Genomic DNA, 7,739 nt, shown 5'->3' on the forward strand with positions numbered 1-7,739 from the left:
ACTAAAAGAAGGAGGAAAAAGAATCAGAATAAAACCTTCAGGACACTTCTCCTCCCCCAACCTTTTCTTTCCCAATGACAATGCAAAGAAACAAAATCTGAAATTTTAGTCAGTTTACCACCTCTAAAATAGTCTTTCTTCAGTTCACTTAAGGAGAGAAGTCTGTCTTGTTAATGGAGACTTCTCTACAAGAAAATAGTTCTCTCATGGTTCTCTTCATGAACAGCAGCCCCCTGGGGAAATCTGTAATCGTAAAATCCCTCCCATTTTCCACAAGCTTTTCCATAGCTGTCTTTATGGGTTATGTCAACTTATGGGGTACTGTTTTAAAGATGAGTTGTCCAAAAGTAAAGGTTGTTATTATATATCTCTAAAATAATCTTCATCTCTGGGAACAGAGTTCTTCCTCTTCTCTCCCTGGGGTCACAGGGTCTTCATCATTCTCCTCTCTTGTTGCTCAAACTTCTCATAGAATACAACTACTTTATTTTCTTTTACATAAAAGTATACTCTGTGCCAAGTGGTAATAGGGCTTTAAGACCTCCATGGTCTGGTACTCCTAAGTCCCTGTGGCAACTTCACTGTCAACTGAGCCTGGAAGCCCTGTGTGCATCTGGAAAGACATAGGTAATGACATGAAAGGTCTTGCAGCAAGGAAAGGAGGTCCAGTCAGTCAAAATTCCTGGATTTTATCAGCCGAAAGGTGCTGTATGTACAAAGGGAATGCCTCCAGACTGGCAAAATATGGTATGGAGGTATTGCCTCTGCTCCCCTTAGCTTTGCTGACATAACTCACCAACTGTTGTGAGGTCAAAGATAAGCTATTAAAATCTAGGAATGAAATAGAGTCTCTGGATTGCTGGAGGGAGGAGGTACCAAGTGCTGGTCTTTGCTGGCAACAGGGGCTTCTGGGCATAAATCAAGGTTTCAGGTTTGTTACCACAGCCTTTGCTGTGCATTTCTCCTTCCCTGGTACTGTAGGAAGCCTCCACAGCCTGCTCTTCTGTGCTCCACAGCTGCTCATTGTCATGGAGGGCAGCCCTGCAGCAGCCCCAGGACAGCTTCTGTCATGGCTGCAGCCCTGCAGCTCTGGGATTTGCATGAGCAGAGGGAAAGCCATGGGCAATCACACTCATGTGTGACTCAAGGCGATGCCTCGTGTTTCTTGCACAACCCACCTGTTCCCATGGGCAAGTGGGGGACAGTGGTGGCAGTGGCAGAGCAAGAGGAGGCTGGTGTTTGTACCAGGTTTTGGATCAGGGCTGCCTTACAGAGCACAGCTCTTACGGTCTTGTGGCTTGTACAGAGGGAGACGATGGCAGAGCTCAGCCCTGGTGCAAATATAACAGGCCTGGCTTGTTTGCTGTGCATTTGTGGTCTGATGGCTGGGTGCCAGATATCCTTGTGCCATGCTGGAAATGGCAGAGGAGATGCTGTACCTGCCTTGCAGCAGTAGCACCAGCTGCCTGTGCCTTGTGCTGCCCAGCTCCAAGGTGCAGAGGACTCTGCCTTCCTTACCAAGTTCCTCCTGGAGCTGAGGTGGTGGCAGAAGGTAAAATCCCGAGGTATCCAAGGATGGGTGCGTACTACCCTAGAGCACAGGTGGGGGTGGAAATGCTTTCTCTGCTCCTCCCAGTATTTTAGTACCCAATTGTCACTAAATTTGAGATCTGCTGCCAGAATGCAGTATATGTGTGCATCTGTGTAGCTGATCAAAATAGCAAGTTCAAAATGCTGGAGTTTTTTAATGTCTGTGAGTGATTTCTTTTAAAAAATAGCAGTGAAACTTCAGAATGGAAAGATTACTATGTTACTGAAAACACAGTTTGTTTTCAGGGTTTTCCCAGGAATTAATGAGCAGCTGCATGTTGGAAAGAAATTCTTTCTCGTGAGGCTCTTGGGAGGGCTCAGGAGTCTTCATTGAACAATAACTGGAAAATCTGACCCAGACAGCAAGTTCTCTATGTTTCTTGGAAGCACATGATTCATGTTCCAGTCTCATTTTGTAGCCCTTGAACACGACAGAAATGTAAGGGGGAAAGTAGGAAAATGGAAAGGAAGAGAGGGAAGTCAGCAATAGGAAATGCATGTGTCACAGGATGAGTTTGGCAGAGTTTCCATGTGAGCAGTGAGGGCAAAACAAATATTCTTTTGTCTATTAAAACTCCTCTTTTTAACACCTTATTTTTACTTTTGTGAAGCATTCATAATTTTTCTTTTGTGAATTGGTGAAGGAATCCAGATGACTTTTAAACACAAACATGGATTTTGAAAAAAACAGATCTGAAAAACATATTTTCCTAGAAAGTGGTTCAGTGGGGCCCAGACTGAAATTTTTTGATTGGTGAAGGAATCCAGATGACTTTTAAACACAAACATGGATTTTGAAAAAACAGATATGAAAAACATATTTTCCTAGAAAGTAGTTCAGTGGGGCCCAGACTGGAATTTTTTAAACTCTAGAGTTTTAACTCGTTGTGGCACAGAGATCAATAACAGTGCAAGTCATTGCTTGAGTCTTAATCCTGGCCCTTGCTCTGAGACCTTTGGAGTCAGTCAATATGGGTATTAATTCAAGTCTGTGTATTACTAAAGATTGTAGGGGGAACCTGAAAATGATCAGATAATCATCATGTACTGTTGCTTCAGCTCCTGGAAGAGCAATTTTAATGATTTTGTGCTGTGGAGTGTGGCTGCTGCTGAAATTGGAGTAAAGATCCCTATTTCCATTACAAAGAGTGATGTTTAATGATCAGCTGAAGTATTGATATTACCATCCTAGGGCAATATCCTCGTGCCTGGAGCAGCTGGTCATGCACACAAAACGAAGCATTGTGGGAGAACTGTTGGGCAGGGTGAAGAGTTAACTCTGAGCTATCATCTTCAGGCAGAATTTGTTTTCCCGACTCTCTCAGGGATGCAGGGCTTTTCCTTGGCAGCAAATAGACATCTCCACATGGCAAACTCGCCATCTGCAGGCCAGTGAGACAACTCGCCGGGGCAGGGAAGAAACAGCCCCACAAGCTCAGGGACACCTTGCTTACGGTGCTCTTACGATTTCTTCCTCTTTTGTGCCTCATTTAACAAAAGGAAATCACTCTCTGGGTGTTATCCCGAAGAAGTTTAGGGTGTCTGTCTCTTCAGCTTAATCCTATCCCAGCAGATTGTTTAAAAATGTTTAAAAATGTAGACTTGATGGGGCAGGGAAGAAACAGCCCCACAAGCTCAGGGACACCTTGCTTACGGTGCTCTTACGATTTCTTCCTCTTTTGTGCCTCATTTAACAAAAGCAAATCACTCTCTGGGTGTTATCCCAAACAGTTTAGGATGTCTGTCTCTGGAGCTTAATCCTATCCCAGTAGATTGTTTAAAAATATTTAAAAATGTAGACTTGATATTCTTCTACAGCAGGCTTCTTCTGCCCTTACTAACTGAGGTCTGGTCTCAGCTGTGAGGAGAGAGCACAGCTTCCCAGCCCAGGCCTTAACACCCTCCCCAGGCTACTACAAATCAGTACTGTTTCGTCCCATGTAACACAGTTTTTATTAGAACACACTGTTTCATAAGCATATTTTTGCCATGAGAACATATTTTATTTTTTAAAGATACTAAAACGTAGTGTTTCAGGAAGTTTGAGCTTTCTTTGCCAGGCTGGAAGAATATTATTGCAATGCATTTTTGTGTTTGAAATAAATCTTAAGGAGGATATTGACCTTATTTCAGTGGTTATTTTGTACTGCTCTTGAATGTCAATTGCATCCAATTAACCATAGAAACTCAAAACCTAAAGAAAATGTTTCATTTTCATAATGTTTCCATTCAGCCCTCAAAAAAAACCAAGAGGAAACTGAAGCAACCTCAGTTTCCCCCCATTTTGAATAAAAACTATCCCTAAGCTGAGATGATTTTTCATTTAAACCTGGGTTTCTAAAGAAGAAAGCATAAAGAAAGAAATGTTACATTTCTGTCTGCTTAGAGTTGATTACTGGTGGTATACATTGGAGAGCAGTGTCCACTTGTTTTTTAAAAAATATTTAAAGAAGACTGAACCTAATTTGGTCACCAGATTACTGACTCCTTCTGCCAGCTGTGAACCACAGGTAGCCAAACCTGATCCCACCCTGCCAGAGCAGCAGGTTTCTATCAGGTGTGCATTTAAAAACTGCCCTCGGCAAGCAAAGGCAAGACAAGCAGTCATGTCAGGTCGTGCAACTCTGACCAGCCACCCCCTCGATGGGCAGCACAGGAGGAAGTTGGTCCAACCAGCCCTGTCCTTAGCCTGTTGCTTCTCCTATTTCAGTAGCCAGAGTCACCTCCCTGGCACAGTTTTCCTTTTACCCATGTCTGAGGAGCCAGCAGGGAAAAGGCAGCAGGGAACAAGGTGCAGAAAATGTTGTTTGCTGGGCTCTTTTCAAAGCCATGCCATTTGCATAATTAATGTTCCATATTTTCTACCTATTCCCAGCTGTCACATGAAACTTGGCATGTGTCAGCTCTCCTGGGCGTAAGGAAAACAGTTTGTATATTGATGAGACATTTACAGGTGCTGTTTGTCTTCATTTCTCATGCTTCTTCCCTGATAATGACAGAATTAATACCAGCTTGTTATTTTATATGCTTTTACTATTTTAATCTTCTCAACACACAAATAAGACTCAGTGGTACAAATAAAGAACCCTCTGAGGAGGAAAACAGTTTTATTAAGAAATCTGTATGCCATGACAATGGTACAGACTTTCTTGTCACATGATGTGTGTAATTTAAATGAGTTAATAAAGAAGATGTCTTTTGGGGATTTCTGGTCTTCTGCAATAAGTGTCCTAGAGCTTGGAGACAGAGTTGAGATACATTTGGTGGGACCTTATTTGGGTGTTCAGAACACTGCTGCCTGCGCTGTTCCCTTCCTGAGAAGGATGAAAGATCTCAGTAACGGGGTTAGCAATCCAGAGCTGCCTTTTGATTGTCCATTGTATTGGTAAGAATCCCAGGGAGCACACGGATTTCACTCTGATGGTGTAATTTGGCTTCACAGGTGTTTCTTGAGAAGGATGGGCTGTGTCCAAAAGTGTCCAAAAGGCTTCTTTCTTTGATTCCTTCCAGAAGTCTTGGGAAGTACAGTGATGGAAAGGACTCATCTACTATTTAGACTGCATCTCAGCCAGCAACTGCAGCAAATGGTGTTGTGCAGGTCAAAATGGTGTGCAGCCTGCTGAAAGTTGTTGAATTTCTTTGTGGTAAAGGCAGGCACTGGCTGCATTCACCTACAGGGCTGCAGGGAGCTGGCCATCCCTGCACACCAATTCTTTTGCTCACATGCTTTTCTTTTGTAGGTGCAGGGGAAATAGATGCCCATGAAACTCTCCTGTATTTCTGGAATCTGGGGCAATTTATTTAGGAGAGGCTTTGGTTGCCTAACATGAGGCATCTTACAAAAGAATCTTGATTTTCAGAGATTCAGAAAGCTGAGCACTTTCCCCAAAAATCAAATCTGTGATAAGATGCCCTTTTTTGGATATTCAGGGTCACTATCAATTTTTTAAAAGAGAGCCCAAAGCTATTTGGTGGCTTTTTGAGGATAACCAGTTCAGTGCATTATAGATTTTTATGGCTTTATTTCCCATTGCTATTTCCCTCTGGCAGTACATTTATGCTGTTGAATGACAAGCACCATTGAAAGCCTGCTGTAGTGCTTGTTTGCCAAATGAAAATCCCACCATCTTACACAGTTGTTCTTGCACCTACAACTGAGGACATATTGAGGTTACTACCAAGTGCAGTAACAGGAGGTGTGTAGCAATTCCCTAAACTGTTTCAGGTCCTTCAGGTCATAAGAGGTAAAATACTGACCTGCTGATTCTTTGGTTAGTCAGTATACAAAAATATTTTAGTTGGCAGGAAAGCAGATACCTAGCAAGCTTTTCTCCCCCTCTATTTTTCCTAAATTCTCATCAAGGAATGAAAAACGTTTCGATTCTATAGAAAGATGTTTATGGAAATGAAAAGAAGAAATAAAGTTCACAGGACCTAATACATTTTGGAAACCACATGGTGAGTGCAACAGTTGAAACTGTTTTGCTGATAATACACGTCCCTGTGCTCATTTCTCAGGTAAGAGAAATTTACTTAGTGTTCCAGAGAAACCCCCTGCCCCAAAATCTGTAAGGATTTCAGCTATTACTTGTCAGGTTTGTCTGATCAACCAGACAAACTTCTTTTGGGTGGTGTCCATAGCAGCACAGGAATAAGAGAAGAAATGTTTCCCTAAATTTTCTTGCTATTCCTGGCACTATTTTTCCTCTGCTTTCACCACTGCTTGCCTACATCCTGCTTTACAAATTCAACCATTAGGGGGGGCATTTCCACTGTCAGCAGCTCAGATTTCATCTGTAGTATCTTGTGCCTGGGACAGATGCTGAATAGTGCTGGGATATGAGGTCTCTTCTGTTATCTCTAGTGCTTTCTTCTTTTATCAGCTCCATTGACATCCAAAATAGTACAAAGGGGAAAACCTGAGTCAAATGGTTACTTAAGGTCTTGGTCTCTATCTTTTTTTGTCATGTGTGATGTGTTAAATATTATCCAGCTGGAGAAGATGCTGATCAATTACTAAGTTATACAGTTCATAGCCAAAAGTGTGCACTCATTCTTTTTTTTTCTCATTTAAACAATTTGGAATCAGACAGCACTTCCAGGACAATTATCTCTTCCTGGCTTCGATGTCTGGGTAAAAGCAGTGACACATTTCCTGACACTGCAGTGGACCAGTTGTGTCTTATGATACAGCACTGGCATCTGTTCTTCAATGAGGTAAACCTTCACAGGGTCTGGGCTTCTTTTGCTGGCAATAGCTATTCTTTATGTGCCCTTTTTAAATCTAAACCACCTCAAACCTATCCTTTTGGGATTTCTGTATTACTAAGCCCATCTGGCAGGTGACCTGCCAAGAAGAAGGGCTAGGGGAGATTTGACTATGGCCTAATTAGAGAGGCCATAAAAAGTCTGAAGGACTTTACTGATGGCTGGTACCGGGAGACTGCCTGGCTTCTCTGTTGCTTCAGTCTCTAGGCTCCACTAACTACTGAGCCCCCCTCAGACCTGCTTCTGCAGATAGGACCCTTCAGGTACCCCAGCCCCAGCTCAGAGTCTGGACTCCCTTTAAATGCCTCTTTTATTCAGGGTTTCAAAAACTTCTGGAAAACTTCACTTTTGGAGACTCCAAATCAATGAACTATGCTTGAGGCAATAATGTCGTTATTAATTTTGCCCAATGTCCTTAAAAAATCTCTTTCTGTGAGAGTCTGATTCCATAAGAATATGAAATTTCAAAATATGTCATCATAGAGGGGAATCTTGAAAAACCTTGTCTACCTGGGCTTTGGGTTTTTTACATATTCCCTTTTCCAGGCCTGGTTGCAATTGTGTCTGTGTCTATAGCTAAGCCAGGGCTTTGTGGAGTCATTACTAAATAAAATACCTGCTACATTTAGTATAGGCTAAGGATCTAATTCCTCCAGTGACCTTGAGAGATGCTTGCCTTGAGAACTGTATATTAGTAAAACAGAGGGCTGTAGTATGGAAAAGGAACAGAACTGCACAGAATTACACCCATTGTCCAGAACCCCAAAAGCAGAGATTGCTGGCAGATGCCTCAAAAGTATCTGTTGTTAGGTCAGACAAATTGAAACAGCAGCTGGGAAGGCTCTGTTCACTGCCTCTCCTGTGATGGAGTGGGAGATGTG

Source organism: Passer montanus, unplaced genomic scaffold (assembly GCF_014805655.1).
Source record: "Passer montanus isolate IOZ18808 unplaced genomic scaffold, ASM1480565v1 scaffold3, whole genome shotgun sequence".
NCBI classification, from domain to species: Eukaryota; Metazoa; Chordata; class Aves; order Passeriformes; family Passeridae; genus Passer; species Passer montanus.